At 33.2% G+C, this 14,957-nt stretch overlaps 1 protein-coding gene and 1 non-coding gene across 2 annotated transcripts in view; one reads left to right on the top strand and one right to left on the bottom strand.

The window, feature by feature from the left end:
• Nucleotides 1–14,957, bottom strand: part of LOC131688736 (matrix metalloproteinase-2-like) — a 259,760-nt gene that overhangs the window by 197,430 nt on the left and 47,373 nt on the right. The gene's annotated exons all lie outside the window — the stretch shown is intronic.
• Trnar-ucg (transfer RNA arginine (anticodon UCG)) lies at nucleotides 1,472–1,544 on the top strand. The gene has a single exon. It is a non-coding gene; the product is annotated as a tRNA-Arg (tRNA).

The following is a 14,957-nucleotide window of genomic DNA, read 5'->3' as shown; positions in this document are numbered from 1 at the left end:
CTGCAGTAGTGTTCGAGGACGGAGGACACGGGTTGGTGCGAAGAGGTTCATTTGGTCAGTGTTAAGTCAGAACGGACCAAGTCGCAAAACATAAAAAATATAAAAAATGAGATATTGATAGCACTGGATAAGTAATTTCTTCAGGTACATTATACTCTTGTAAGATTTGAAATATGTAAAAATAAACAGAAATTATGACAAAAAATAATTTCCAATTATAACGTAAAGGATGCTGTGATTCAAACTTTAAATTCGTTTTTCTCGAAATCAATATGTTGTCCCTTAGTCCGGTCTGACTTAACACCGACCATTTGTGATAGGAAATCGGGAGCATCACATTCAGCCAGAAGAATCTTAGATACGAAGGTAGTTTGCGACGCATGTCTACGATCTTCTAAAGTGTGTATCCCTAATAATCGACAACGGTCTTCGTATGGTGGCAGATTCAACGGATCGTTTAAAGGTAATTGACGTTACGCATATCGTATGAATCAGTTCTTGGCTGCTTCATTACTTTGGCTCCAAGTTGCATGATCGGGTCACCCACCAGACGACGCTTGCAAATTCCAACGGTGAAAATTGTTACTTGTAAACATTTTAACGACATTCAATTAGCTAGAGATTACTGGGTAGGGAAAGTTATGAAAATTAGAGCCATAGCACTCAAGTGAGAGCAAGGATGTGAAGTAAACAGATCGGAAAACTACAAGTGGCAGGGTCATTAGAACAGGCTTAATATCGTACGGGCTTAACTTTTGTCTTCTGCTGATGAGGGTCGAGCTTAGGCAGCATAAGTACAAATCACCCGAGTTCACCAGCATGTGTCTTGGCATAAACAGACTAGTCCATCTTTACCGTGACAACCGACACCCAGTAATCTCTAGCTAATTGAATGTCGTTAAAATGTAAAAAAGAAAATGTAACTAACATAGTCGAAATAAAAAAGGAAAAAATTACTTGTAAATTATCAATAAAAATCAAATTCAAAATCAATAATTCGTCGATGTACTATAACCTTTCTTCTAGTTTTGGAACTGTTTTCAACAAGAATTACATTCAATATTAAATTAAGTTTCCAGTGACTATCTCAAGACACCAAAATAAACACATTTAAATGCAACAAGTTTTAAGCCCCTCCCGAAAAAAATCCTGGTTACGGGCCTGATTTTGGGGTTGTGGTTTGCGTAAGAACTTGGTCTACACTCACAAAAACACGACGTGAGACAGGACACAACACTTATTGCTCTTACCCACGTGGTTCAAATGGTCATAATGTGCGTGATCGCGACTGTATTTGCTAGGATCGAATCGATACCAACTAACGCACAAAGCAACTAATTACCGAAATAAGCTCCGCGGAATAGACATGAGATAAGACCCTCAATTTAACATTCCGATATTATATCTTTGATTCAAAAATTAAAATACATGTGAATTAAAGTCACTGTATGTGATAAGAAAATGAAACACCGGCCGTGTGGCCTAATGGAGAAGGCGTCGGACTTCGGATCCGAAGATTGCAGGTTCGAGTCCTGCCACGGTCGTTGATTGTTGCTTTTTTACTCTAGAGCGAAACTAATCAAAATTGTTTGTTCGTCTGATATTGAATCACTTGATAGCTGGTAACGTGGGGCGACAGCAGCAGATGTTTTGATTTTGATGGTGGAGTACGAAATGAACCAAACCAAGAACAAACAAATGTCAGGAACTACCAAAGTTTGCTGCAAACAAATCTCCAAAACAACAAGAGCGCATCGTTCTGTTTGCTTTTCTCCCCGGTGCTATATTCATTTGCTTTAAGGCGGTCGCCTTATTCCTGCAGCTTGTGACAACAAATTATTGTGTGTTATTGTTATATGAACAAACACATGTGGGTAACTGCATGTGTCTGTCTGTCGGGTGTTGGACTTCCACAATTTACCACACACTTTATTGGAGCAACAGATCGAGGAAGTGACATGATGTGATTGAAAGGAAATTGACATAGCTACATGAGAGATAAGCCGTCTAATTCTGAATTACTGATAATACAAATTACTTTTGTTCGAGAAATTAACCCGTCGTTGTAGGGCAAATGATCTAATAGTTGTGCTAGGAAACACGCTAATAAAAAATAAAAAAATTGATATATCGTTTTTGTTAATATGTCTATCGTAAGCCTGCAATCCAGATTTTATTGGGAAAACAAAGTGCATTTAATCTAATTTTTGCCTATTAAATCACTTCTTCCACAATAGGGACAATTGGGTCAATAGTTGTGCCTATGCTAATACATACGTATTGGTTTCTATAGTTTAATTGTGTCACTTAATTTTTGAGCAAGCTGCTAGCACCAATATTGGGTTCGTATAAAAACCAAGAAAAGGTGGCAGCTATTCAGGAAAATTCACAATGTTCAGGCACAGAGAGCAGACGTATAGCTAGAACAATTTTGTTCGAAAATCTTGTGGAAATGTGAAACCTACGCTGCAATTCATCATCGCACTCAAGTTTGCACGCAAGGTCGTACACTGATTAGAGATATTCTTCGGACTGAACATATTGCTGGCTAATTGCTAGCTGCTACTTGCTGATGTCATTTTTAAATGACTATTGCTAACAAACAATGAAAACTTTACTTGGATGTTAGCTCTACTCAGTGGTTCAGAGAAGTTATTAACCGTTATGTGTCCGACCCGGTATCCGGGTACCTTTTTAGGTTTCAATTATTGAAATTCCAATGTTTTATCCATAGCTGGAAATTGAAACTTTGTGACATCTTAGAACATCCCTAAGTGAAACTTTTGGGTTAATAATGTTGTTGATTTAGTAACGGTGGAGTGAGGAGGGGCTCCTGATTTTTTTATTACGTAACAGGCCGACGTGGGTACCCGGCTACCCACAAAATTGAAATGCCAATAACTAAGGTAATTTCCAACCGATTTTGATACTTTTGGGTGTTTTGGATTCGGAAGCTCATCCATTTTTAGACTGGGTGAAACTGAATTGTGTTGGCATGTTAAAGGTGTTTTTGTTGGACACATAACAGTTAAGAATGCAATATCATTTCGTTTCTACAATCAATTGATTGCATTTAGATCAATATTTGTTTCTCATAAGTAGTACAGTAACCTTCCTTAAGAAAATATATTTTTAAACATACTTCAACTTTTTATACATCCTGTAGCATAATGAAAAACTTTTATCTAAATTTGTGACACACAGTCAAATATTATTAAAAATGAAAACACTTTTTCTACTAAATCAAGCAATAGAAAACAGTCTCTACTGAAATTAAAAAAATACTGAAATACTCCTTTCTAAAATATTACTTTTTGCTTTTAAAAAAATAACTTAAGGTTTGGAATAATTTACAATCAAGCAAAGTAGTTTGTGTATTGTCCCCAATACCAAGACAAATATAATAAAATAAGTTAGAAATTAGATTTTGTATGGATTTTCACGTTTTGGCGTGAAAATACATACAAAATCTAATTTTTAACTTATTTTATTATATTTGTCTTGGTATTGGGGACAATACACAAACTACTTTGCTTGATTGTAAATTATTCCAAACCTTAAGTTATTTTTTTAAAAGCAAAAAGTAATATTTTAGAAAGGAGTATTTCAGCATTTTTTTAATTTCAGTAGAGACTGTTTTCTATTGCTTGATTTAGTAGAAAAAGTGTTTTCAGTTTTTAATAATATTTGACTGTGTGTCACAAATTTAGATAAAAGTTTTTCATTATGCTACAGGATGTATAAAAAGTTGAAGTATGTTTAAAAATATATTTTCTTAAGGAAATTAAAAAAAATCCCATTTCGTCCAACGTTTTTTCTGCCACTCCATAGTGCGGCGCGTAGCAAATCTGTGCCATAGCTGAATTAAACATTTCACTGATACAACCCATTATTTTAGCTGGTGAATCCATTTATGATGAATTTACTTTCAAAGCATTCGTTAAACGCTGAGATAGTCCTCGAGTTTCAATATGTTGTTCAGAGATACGGTAGTACACATTATCACCCAAGAAAAAAAATCAAATCAGTAGTATGGCCAAACTAAAACATAAACCTGAAAATACATTGAGGTGCAATTTCAGGTATAAATAATCCCTTATCTCATGTTAATCGACTGATTGCTGATTGTAGAGATTTTATTTTCATCTGGACATAAAATTCGGCTCGGGACAATTCCATGTTTGATGTGAAACTAGTTATTTCCAGTTGCTAGTCTTCGAATGATTATTTCATGCGAGTCCAACACTGGGTGCTCTTTTTCTAACAGGTGATGAGGTTCTTTCATGTGCGCGATGTTTACATTTGTTTTTGTCGGCATAAGAAAAGTAGAATGATTCGTTTTACAAATCTATCTCCATGATCTGGATATTTAGTTAGAATCGACGCAAATGGAATATAAGGCATTGCGTTTCAACCAGATTGTTTTTCGATAAGGGTAAATCTGGCACTCCCTGCAGGTTGTATGGTTGTGATCGTTGAGGTTAGAATAGATACATAGAATAGAACATTTATTTTCATTTATGCTGAGCATAGATATTTCTGCTAAATAAATATTGTACAGATGTCCTACAACAGAACAGAGCAGAAACCCAGTGGATCAATTTTTGGCTGGATACCACAGGGCCTGTGGGCAAGTTCGTCTGTACAGATCGAGATTCGATAATAGAAACCCTGCCAAACTTCAGCAGGAAGCCTTAGCAAACCTCCAGCCAATCATCGTCGAAAAAATTGGTGCGAACGTTCCGTTTCGTAGTGCAGCATACTGGGGAGTTCTCCCTGCTCTTTCTAGGCTCTGTTCGCCATTGAGAATATTTTAACACTCCCACCACCATGCTTCAAAAAAAGTCGATACGGTATTTTCAAATCGCTATATCTCAGCAGTCGCTTGACCAATTAGGACAATTTTGGTATCAATGGATTTTTTGGACTTTTTAGATTACTTTGAATTAGTATAAATTTAAATTTGACCACAATTGATCTTTTTACGACAAAAAAGTCGGAGCAAGTACTACAAAAAATATTTGTGAAGAACTTAAAATCTAGCGCGATGACCTACGCATATTATTATGTTAAATTCTTTGGATTGATATAGGCAACCAATTTCTAGCAGATTGTTCATAATTTCTCATGAAAGGAACTACAATATCTTCACAAAATTGCATACAATACAGAAAATGAAAATTTTCGGAAATAATTCAAATTTCATAGCGATGACATGCATATATTATATTGTCAAAATGTTCGTATATATGCGAGTGACAATTTTCAAGAGCATTGTTCATAGTTTTTAATTCAATGAACTATAAAATCTTCACAAAATCACGTATTTTACAGAACATTTCTTTATTTTCCATTGTAACTTTAAATTTTCACAATGAATATCGCATTTCATTATATCAAAATGTTCGAATTTATGTGTTAGGCGTGTTTTCAGAACATCATTCAAAGTTTTAAAATCACTGAACTACAATATCTTTACAAAATCACCTATTTTACAGAACATTTCTTTATTTTTCATTGTAACTTGAAATTTTCTCAATGAATATCGCATTTTATAATGCTAAAATATTCTTATGTATTCAGTAGACAAGTTTCGAGAACATTGTTTATAGTTTTTAATTCAATGAACTACAGTATCTTCACAAAATCACGTATTTTACAGAACATTTCTTTATTTTCCATTGTAACTTGAAATTTTCACAATAATTATCTCATTTTATGATCCTAAAATAATCTTATTTACGAAACAGACAAGTTTCCAAAACATTGTTTTTAGTTTTAAATTCAATGAACTACAAAATCTTCACAAAATCACGTATTTTACAGAACTTTTTTTCTCCATTGTAACTAGAAATTTATTCAATGAATATCGCAACATTTTTATATCTAAATGTTCGAATACTCAATACTGTGATACTCAAGTTTGTGGAACATTGTCCGTATATTTGAATTCAATGAAATACACAATCTGCACAACATCACGTATTTTACAGAGCATTTTTTTCATGGATAGCTTGAAATTTTTACAATAAATAATACTACGACACCAAAATGTTTGTATATATATGGTAGCCAAGTTTGTAGAAAATTGTTGATTGAATTTAATTTAATTTGAACTACAATGTTTTCAAAATAATGAATTGTTCTGTAAAATACATGATTTTGTGAAGATATTGTAGTTCATTGAATTAAAACCTATGAACAATCTTCTCGAAACTTGTCTATTTCGTAAATGCGAATATTTTAGCATAATAAAAAGAGATAATTATTGCGAAAATTTAAAGTTACAATGGAAAATAAAGAATTGTTCTGTAAAATACATGATTTTGTGAAGATATTGTAGTTCATTGAATTAAAACCTATGAACAATCTTCTCGAAACTTGTCTATTTCGTAAATGCGAATATTTTAGCATAATAAAAAGAGATAATTATTGCGAAAATTTAAAGTTACAATGGAAAATAAACAAATGTTCCGTAAAATACGTGATTTTGTGAAGATATTGTAAAATTCATTGAATTAAAACCTACGAACAATGTTCTCGAAACTTTTCTGCTTAATACATGAGACTATTTTGGCATTATAAAATGCGCTATTCATTGTGAAAATTTAAAGTAACAATGGAAAATAAACAAAAGTTCTGTAAAACAGGTGATTTTGTGAAGATATTGTAGTTCATTGAATTAAAAACTATAAACAATGTTCTCGAAACTTATCTACTGAATACATGATAATATTTTAACATTATAAAATGCGATATTCATTGTGAAAATTTCAAGTTACAATAGAAAATAAAGAAATGTTCTGTACAATATGTGATTTTGTGAAGATATTGTAGTTCATTGAATTAAAACCAATGAATAATGTTCTCGAAATTTTTCTGCTTAATACATGAGACCATTTTGGCATTATGAAATGCGCTATTCATTGTGAAAATTTCAAGTTACAATGGAAAATAAAGAAATGTTCTGTAAAATACGTGATTTTATGAAGATATTGTAGTTGGTTGAATTAAAAACTATAAACAATGTTCTCGAAACTTGTCTACTGAATACATGAGAATATTTTAGCATTATAAAATGCGATATTCATTTGAAAATTTCAAATTGCAATGAAAAATAAAGAAATGTTCTGTAAAATATGTGATTTTGTGAAGATATTGTAGTTCATTGAATTAAAAACTATAAACAATGTTCTCGAATCTTGTCTATTTCATAAATGCGAATATTCAAGAGTTACAATATGCGATATTCATTGTGAAAATTTCAAGTTACAAAGGAAAATATAAAAGGTCTCTTTAAATACGTGATTTTCTGAAGATTTTGTAGTTCATTGAATTAAAAACTATAAACAATGTTCTAGAAACTTGTCTATTTCGTAAACGCGAATATTTTAGCATCATAAAATGAGACAATTATTGTGAAAATTTCAAGTTACAATGGAAAATAAAGAAATGTTCTGTAAAATACGTGATTTTGTGAAGATATTGTTGTTCATTGAATTTAAAACTATAAACAATGTTTCAAAAACTTGTCTATTTCGTAAATGAAAATATTTTAGCATCATAAAATGCGATATTTATTGTGAAAATTTCAAGTTACAATGGAAAATAAAGAAATGTTCTATGGAATACGTGATTTTGTGAAGATATTGTAGTTCATTGAATCAAAACCTAAGAAAAATGTTCTTGAAACTTGTCTATTTCGTAAATGCAAATATTTTAGCATCATAAAATGCGATATTCATCGTAAAAATTTCAAGTTACAATGAAAAATTCAGAAATGTTCTGTAAAATACGTGATTTTGTGAAGATGTTATTGTTCATTGAATTAAAAACTATAAACAGTGTTTCAAAAACTTGTCTAAATGAAAATATTTTAGCATCATAAAATGCGATATTCATTGTAAAAATTCGATGTTACAATGAAAAATAAAGAAATGTTCTGTAAAATAGGTGATTTTGTGAAGATATTGTAGTTCAGTGATTTTAAAACTATGAACGCATATATACGAACATTTTGACAATATAATATATGAATGTCATTGCCCCGAAATTTGAATTATTTCCGAAAATTGTCATTTTCTGTATTATATGCAATTTTGTGAAGATATTGTAGTTCCTTTCATGAGAAATTATGAAGAATCTGCTAGAAATTGGTTGCCTACATCAATCCAAAGAATTTAACATAATAATATGCGTAGGTCATCGCGCTAGATTTTATGTTCTTCACAAATATTGGAAATTTCCAATTTTTTGTTGTACTTGCTCCGACTTTTTTTGTCGTAAAAAGATCAATTGTGGTCAAATTTAAATTTAAACTAATTCAAAGTAATCTAAAGAGTCCAAAATCCATTGATACCAAAATTGTCCAAATTTGTCAAGCGACTGCTGAGATATAGCGATTTGAAAATACAGTACCGACTTTTTTGAGGCATGGTTGTTCGTGTAAATAAAACTGGCACGGTTGGAGGAGTGTTAAACCCCCTCATCAATTTTAATAATAGCACGAGTCGCATGACACCATGGAATTGGGGTTCCCTTTTTGATGGGTTTTTACCATTGAAACAGGTGGTCCGTAGTGTAATTCTTTGCCGGCTGAAACAAGCATTACCGACACTACATGGTTTATCTAGGATGTTCGGAGAAGGAAGTTTCTAATTCGTGACGTTCAAGTTTGCAGCTACACGCTACAAAGGCATGTATTTGAAAGCAAACTTCACTGAGCAAACGGTTCCCTCCCCTCTCAAAATCTTTGCATAAAAAAATTACAGGATGTTATTGAAATGATGCAGTTTAATGTACAAAAGTTTTGATTAATTCGCTTCACCCAACTTTCTAAAAAAAATTTTTTTGCGCTGAAACCTTTAACCCCCCCCCCCCCCCCCCTTAATATTGTTGAAGACTGCATGCAAAAATACTCATTCGTTTCAAAGTTATCGAAGATTTTTAAAATTGTTTACACCAACTTCAACTACGTACAAGAAAGAAATGTGCAAACCAAAATGGACGAGTGGACACTATTTTCGATGTTTGGGGTAAGTTCACTTTTTCCATATAAAAATCAAAGGAAAAAAAATATTTTTCGATTTTTTTCGTAAAATTTTATAAGTCATGGTTTAACATTCTTTTGTTAGCATTAAATTCATTATGACAAGTGTATTTGAATATATAATAGTTTAGGATCTCCAATGATATAAAAAAAACTCCACATTTTTGCTCCCACATTTAGAAAATCAGAAATAATCATGTATGAGTAAAAATTATTCTTATAATATCTAACCAAGAATTACTAAAATTTACGAAAAAATAAAGCAAAATTTTTTTGTTGATTTTTGCATGGAAAAGTCAAAAAACATAATAAGGTAAACTTACCCTATTCATAGGGTTCGAGAGTGCCATGAAGCAAACTTTCTTATCTTTATTGTGCATTGTCTAGACATGGAAAAAATTCCTGCTCTTTATTTCACGTAGTTGAAGTTGGCATATGAAAATCTTCAATAACTTTCAAGCGAATGAATATTTTTACATACAGTTTTCAACAATAGGGGAGACCGGGGCTAGTTGGCGGTGTTTTCAGTTTTCAATTTTTACCGCTTTGATGTAGGTAGATCTTGCAAAATAGAACACGCGGCATGAAAGAGCAGACTGTTGGCAACATCTCTGATTTTTTTTAAGTGTTTGATGCATTGTCTCCTTTTTTAGAGACAAAAATATGTGTCGCGGAAAACCCGCCAACTTACCCCGGCCCCGGGGTAAGTTGGCGGTATGTGAGGATATGCCAAAACTAAGCAATCAAATCGCGATTCAATTACCTCAAGGGTCCTTTTGGAACGTGCTGAATGTCTTTTCGAGAAAACTGTATATTAACCGACATTTGCTATTATATTTCAGTTTCAATACCCCGGCATTTTGACTTTGACGCTTACTCCCTATTCAAAAGCAAATTTTCGAAATTTTTCGTGCAATTGGCCGGAATAAATGTCTCCTACATTGGCGAGATACACAAAAAAAAATTTCTTACTTTGGAGTGAATTCCAGAAATAAAATTTTTGATAACTTTTTTGCACTGTAAATAGTACTGCCAACTTGCCCCGCGTGCAAAACCGCCAACTTACCCCAACCGCATATTTTATTAAAAACTATTTAAAAATTAACTTTTGTTTGTGGATAGATGTAATATCTATACGGATACTGAAAGCTCTTTTCACGCGCTATTGAAAAATATAATCATTCTGGAAATAGATTGAAAATCACCCTAAATACCGCAAAGTATTTAAAATTTAGAAAATTTACTTGGCATCCTCGCAAAAACACAATATCGCCCGCAATTTTAACAAAACAAAGTGTTTTGTAACATAAACACATCGGATAATGTGTCTCACATTTCTTGAGGTACACAACGAGAGGCAACGCTTTATGTCTAATAGAAACGGAGAAAAGGGGTTTCCGCCAACTTACCCCAACCGCCAACTAGCCCCGGGCTCCCATATTGTGTGCTTTTAACGAAAAGTCACAGTGGAAAATTAACAAAACTAAATTTAGGGGGGTTGCCATAGAAAACGCTTTATAAATCAATAACCTTTAGTCCTACAAGTTAAAGTTCGTCAACAGAATTCCTCATTGTGAGCATTTCTGAAACTTTGTCGAAGACACCAACTTTCTACCTCGTCAGTATAATAAGTTATTTTTTCAGTTCGGTCATAGTAAGCCATGTATAATTGTCTCCAAAGACACCCTGTGTATATATTCGATGGTTTGGCCTCTAGTGAATTAATATCACGTTTTTGGGGATTCCGAGTCCATCATGTATTTTCTTCGCTGTAGCGTGCGCGCTTGTATGCGCAGTCGCAAGCCGCTGAACGGTGGTTGATGGAATAGAGGGTCCGAATAGCTCCGTACGCTCATTTCGCACAAAAGTGGTGAACGTCTTGAAAATATCGGTGTATTTTATCCAAACAAGAATCAATCCGTAAAATAGGAGCCTCAAGCTTTCCAAAACATTTCCCTGTTATTTTTTTTTACTTTGATTTGTTGCCTTAATCACGGTTTTATCATTATGATGATTTTTGTTTTAAGGATGGCAAAAAATGAAACACGTTGTACCTCCTTTCTAAAAACGTGTTTAATCCACCTAACAGTGTGATGAGACATTTCTTATAACTCTTATCACTCTCTTCGGATATTATATCGTTTGAGAACATTTAGAACTTGATGCTTCGCGATGTTTTGACAACACATACTACATGGGATAGTGGCAGAGAATCGCTCAAATCAGTATAGGACAACATCAGTGCTAGAAATCTCAAACCAAATCAATGGGAAAGCGAAAAATGGCCCATAAAATAGACATACCAACGAATTATTGTTAATGCTCTGTTAATAAAATATTTAAATTGTGGTGGGAAAACTGAATTTTCCTAAAGGGGTTATATATTGTACTGAGCCAAAAAAATCGAAATTTTTTTTGAATCGATTTGAAGTTTATTTGAAGTTTATACTCAAATTTTCAACGCGACTGAGAACTAAGAAATCAACATTTTTTCTTGAAAAGGGCGACACCATTCAAAGAAAATCAACAGTGAATATTTCCAGAACTATTGTGTTTTTTTACATCCTAGATTGCATAATTTAGTGATCGAAACCCAAAACTTCATAAAGTATTTGAAATTATTAAATTAAAATTTGTTTTTGCTATTGAAATTGACAAAATGATAGTATCGCCCCTTTGGCGATTGTTTACTTTTTCGGTCCCACCTATCAGCATTGAAGTATCGCCCTTACGTTTTTTACAATAACTACCGTTTTACACCACCGATTTCGTCCGGGTTTTTTCAATAGCGATCATTGTTACTATTTATAGCTGGTATCAGCTTGATAATCCTAAAAAAATACGAAAAACAGTTTCGCCTCTAAACTGCTAGCAAAAAAAGTATCGCTCTGTTTGTTTGCATTGAACGTGGAGGGAGAAACTTTAAGTAAACAAACAAAAATTCAGTTTCGCCCGTTGTATTTTTTCTGTAGTTTAAGAAAGCAATATCGTAGAATCCAAATTTTTAGGTTAATTTGTTGCGTTTCAAAGCCCTCATTCGCATGTATGAAAAAAGCCTTATGTTTACATTTGTAAGTATCGCCCTTTTCACAAAAAAGCGTTGAAATGAAATCGCACTTCCTGATATCACGCTATCTCTGAAGTGCATGCGTGCATAGTTCCAAATTTTACTTCGACATCGACTTTTTCTAAAGGAAACTTCCTAGTAGTATCCTTGATTTGAATTATTATCGCTAATCCTAATGTCACAGAACAAATAAAAACCTCTCGAAAACGAACCGTTTGGGAAAATCATCATCATTACTGGAATTTTCATTTTCACGAAACTTTTCGATAACCTTCCGTCACTTGCGTTAATGCACTGGGTGCACAGTGCTCTGAAAATCTAGCGAAATCGTCTTAGGGCACCAGCGGGTCTAATTCAGAGTTATCTGCGCGGCGAGCTAAATCTGTAAAGAATACTTAAAATTAATTTCTATTCCATAATTTTCAGTTCAGCAATTCGAGAAATCGTGCTCACCGCAAGCCATGAAAAATAGACTACGTTGTGAAGCGATGGTCACTATTTATTAAAGAATCACGGTTAAATAAAAAATTAAACTATTAAAAAATTTCAAATAGTTTATAATTTTCACAAACTTATTAGGAAAGATTGTTTGATAAGCTTTCCTAATATTGTGTAGGAAAAAGCTGAAAATTTCAGTATTTTTTCTATCTGCAACATATAAACCCTTGAGTATACCAATTAATTGGTATACGAATTGGAATAGGTTCGCCAAATTTTGGAAGAAGTCTATAAAATAACCCCTTGAAAACTCCCTAAAAATTGTTGTAGTTCGATGCGATAAAAAAAATCTCCAAAAAAGAAATGTACCTATTAATGTGAAACACAGCGAATAATACATACAATAAAGACCCATTTTATCAGTCTCATGGTGTATTTTAGGCTGACAAAATGGGGACATTGACTAAATCGGGCAATTTTTTTTCTTTATAATAAACTGAAGCTGTTAAAATATTCTTCTCGTCCCTTTGTTGTAGTCTGATAACTATTTCTGATTATGATGATCTTTTTATTTTCGCATATTTCGCATATCTTCGTGATAAGGAAAACATGCTCCAGAAAGGATTTACTCGAATTCAGTCTTGTTCGTCTGCTAGAGCCCATCAAACATATGTTCATATTTGGCTGATAAAATCGAAGAAGTTTCTTTTGAACGAGTGTAGAACGACTTTGTTTCTACTTACTTGAAATCAGCGGCGTAGCCAGAAATTCGGTTTGGTGAAAATCGATCATACTGTCCAAACGGCATAATTCCGAAACCGTGATTTTTGAAGTTTTAAAATTATGCAGAATTAATTTTTCAGAAAATAGTAACAGAGTTCATGAATAAAATTCACCATACATACTTCTTGGACGATTTACCGCCAAAATTATTTTGTCAAATGATGCGCTGTTTAACGTTTGTAAAACTCATCGAAGATACTAAACCTCCGAAATTGGCGGTTTCAAAATGATGTTAACTTGACCTTAAATTACTGTTTTTGAACATTTGACCTATACATATAATTGGTCATACAACAAAAATCAAATGCTCATCAAAATCGATCAGAACCTGCTAGAGTCGAATGGAAATCGTCATTTTTCATAAATTTCTCTACATTCGGAAAGTGTTATCCTCGTTATTAATCATATTACGTTTTCGTCTCAACTCGACGCATTCCAAAAATATAAACCTGTTTTAATCCACCTAGTGGTGCAATTGTGCTTGTCCCATTTGTCCAGACTACGATTCCATGGCTGGTTATGTTCAATACAATGGTGGAAATGAATATTACATGTTCAGTACGATATGCACATACATACAATGGATCGACAGCCACGATCTTGAGATACTATGTGATACTGAAACATCGCTTGAAACCAGCGGCGGATCATAGAAAAAGATCCGGGAGGTCCGGGTTCTGCCGGACTTGTTGAAATTTTTTGAACTAGTTTTAATTTTAAAGTAGCAACCCCTCACTGCATACTTCCTCCGGGCCGGTATGATTGACGATTTTTAGAGTGATTGCATAACCTTTCTATATGAGAAAGGCAAAAATGTACCAAAGTCCAAAAAAGTCAATTTTTGTCAAACATCTCAATGTTTCATGCATTTTAAATTCATTTGGCATCAAAAATACAAATTTGATCTTGAAAATTTTTCCTTTCAGTTTATATGGGAATTTGCTGTGTAATTGCACTCTTCAACTCGTAACTCCGGAACCGGAAGTCCTGTCAATAAAAAAATCAATTGCAGCCGATGGGAAGGTTGTACCTTTCATTTGAGACCAACTTTGTGCAAATCGATCCAGCCTTCTCTGATTAACAGAGGTCATATTTTTTCCACATACACACATACGTACACACACAGACATTTTCCGATCTCGACGAACTGAGTCGATTGGCATATGACACTTGGCCCTCCGGGTCGGGATTAGATTGACGAATTTTAGAGTGTTTGAAAAAGGCAAAAACATTTTTAGCAAATGTTGAAAGTTATACATTTTTTTTGGTGAGCAGTTCTATGTTTCATAGACATTAAATCAATTTTAACTTCGCTTACTATTAAATAAAGACCCTTATTACAGTACATCTCTACAAAAACGAGCTCAATTTGAAAATAAATCTGAGGATTATGATTGATTACAGAACTCTGGAATTTTCTATTGGAATGTTTTCAGGCAGGAATTTGTTATTGATGCTATTAGACAACTGTGAAATCAAGACTACTAGATCAATTACATATCAAGACCCCATTCCGACAATTTATCAAAAGTCCTCATGATGTTTACAACAACAGGTAATCAATCTACGGATCAGATAATTGTTATTGTAATGTTGAATTAAATCAGTCAGCATCAATAA

Source organism: Topomyia yanbarensis, chromosome 3, assembly GCF_030247195.1.
Source record: "Topomyia yanbarensis strain Yona2022 chromosome 3, ASM3024719v1, whole genome shotgun sequence".
In the NCBI taxonomy this organism is placed as follows: Eukaryota; Metazoa; Arthropoda; class Insecta; order Diptera; family Culicidae; genus Topomyia; species Topomyia yanbarensis.
Note: the sequence above shows the minus strand (reverse complement) of the source record. Positions and strands in the feature narration are given on the sequence as shown.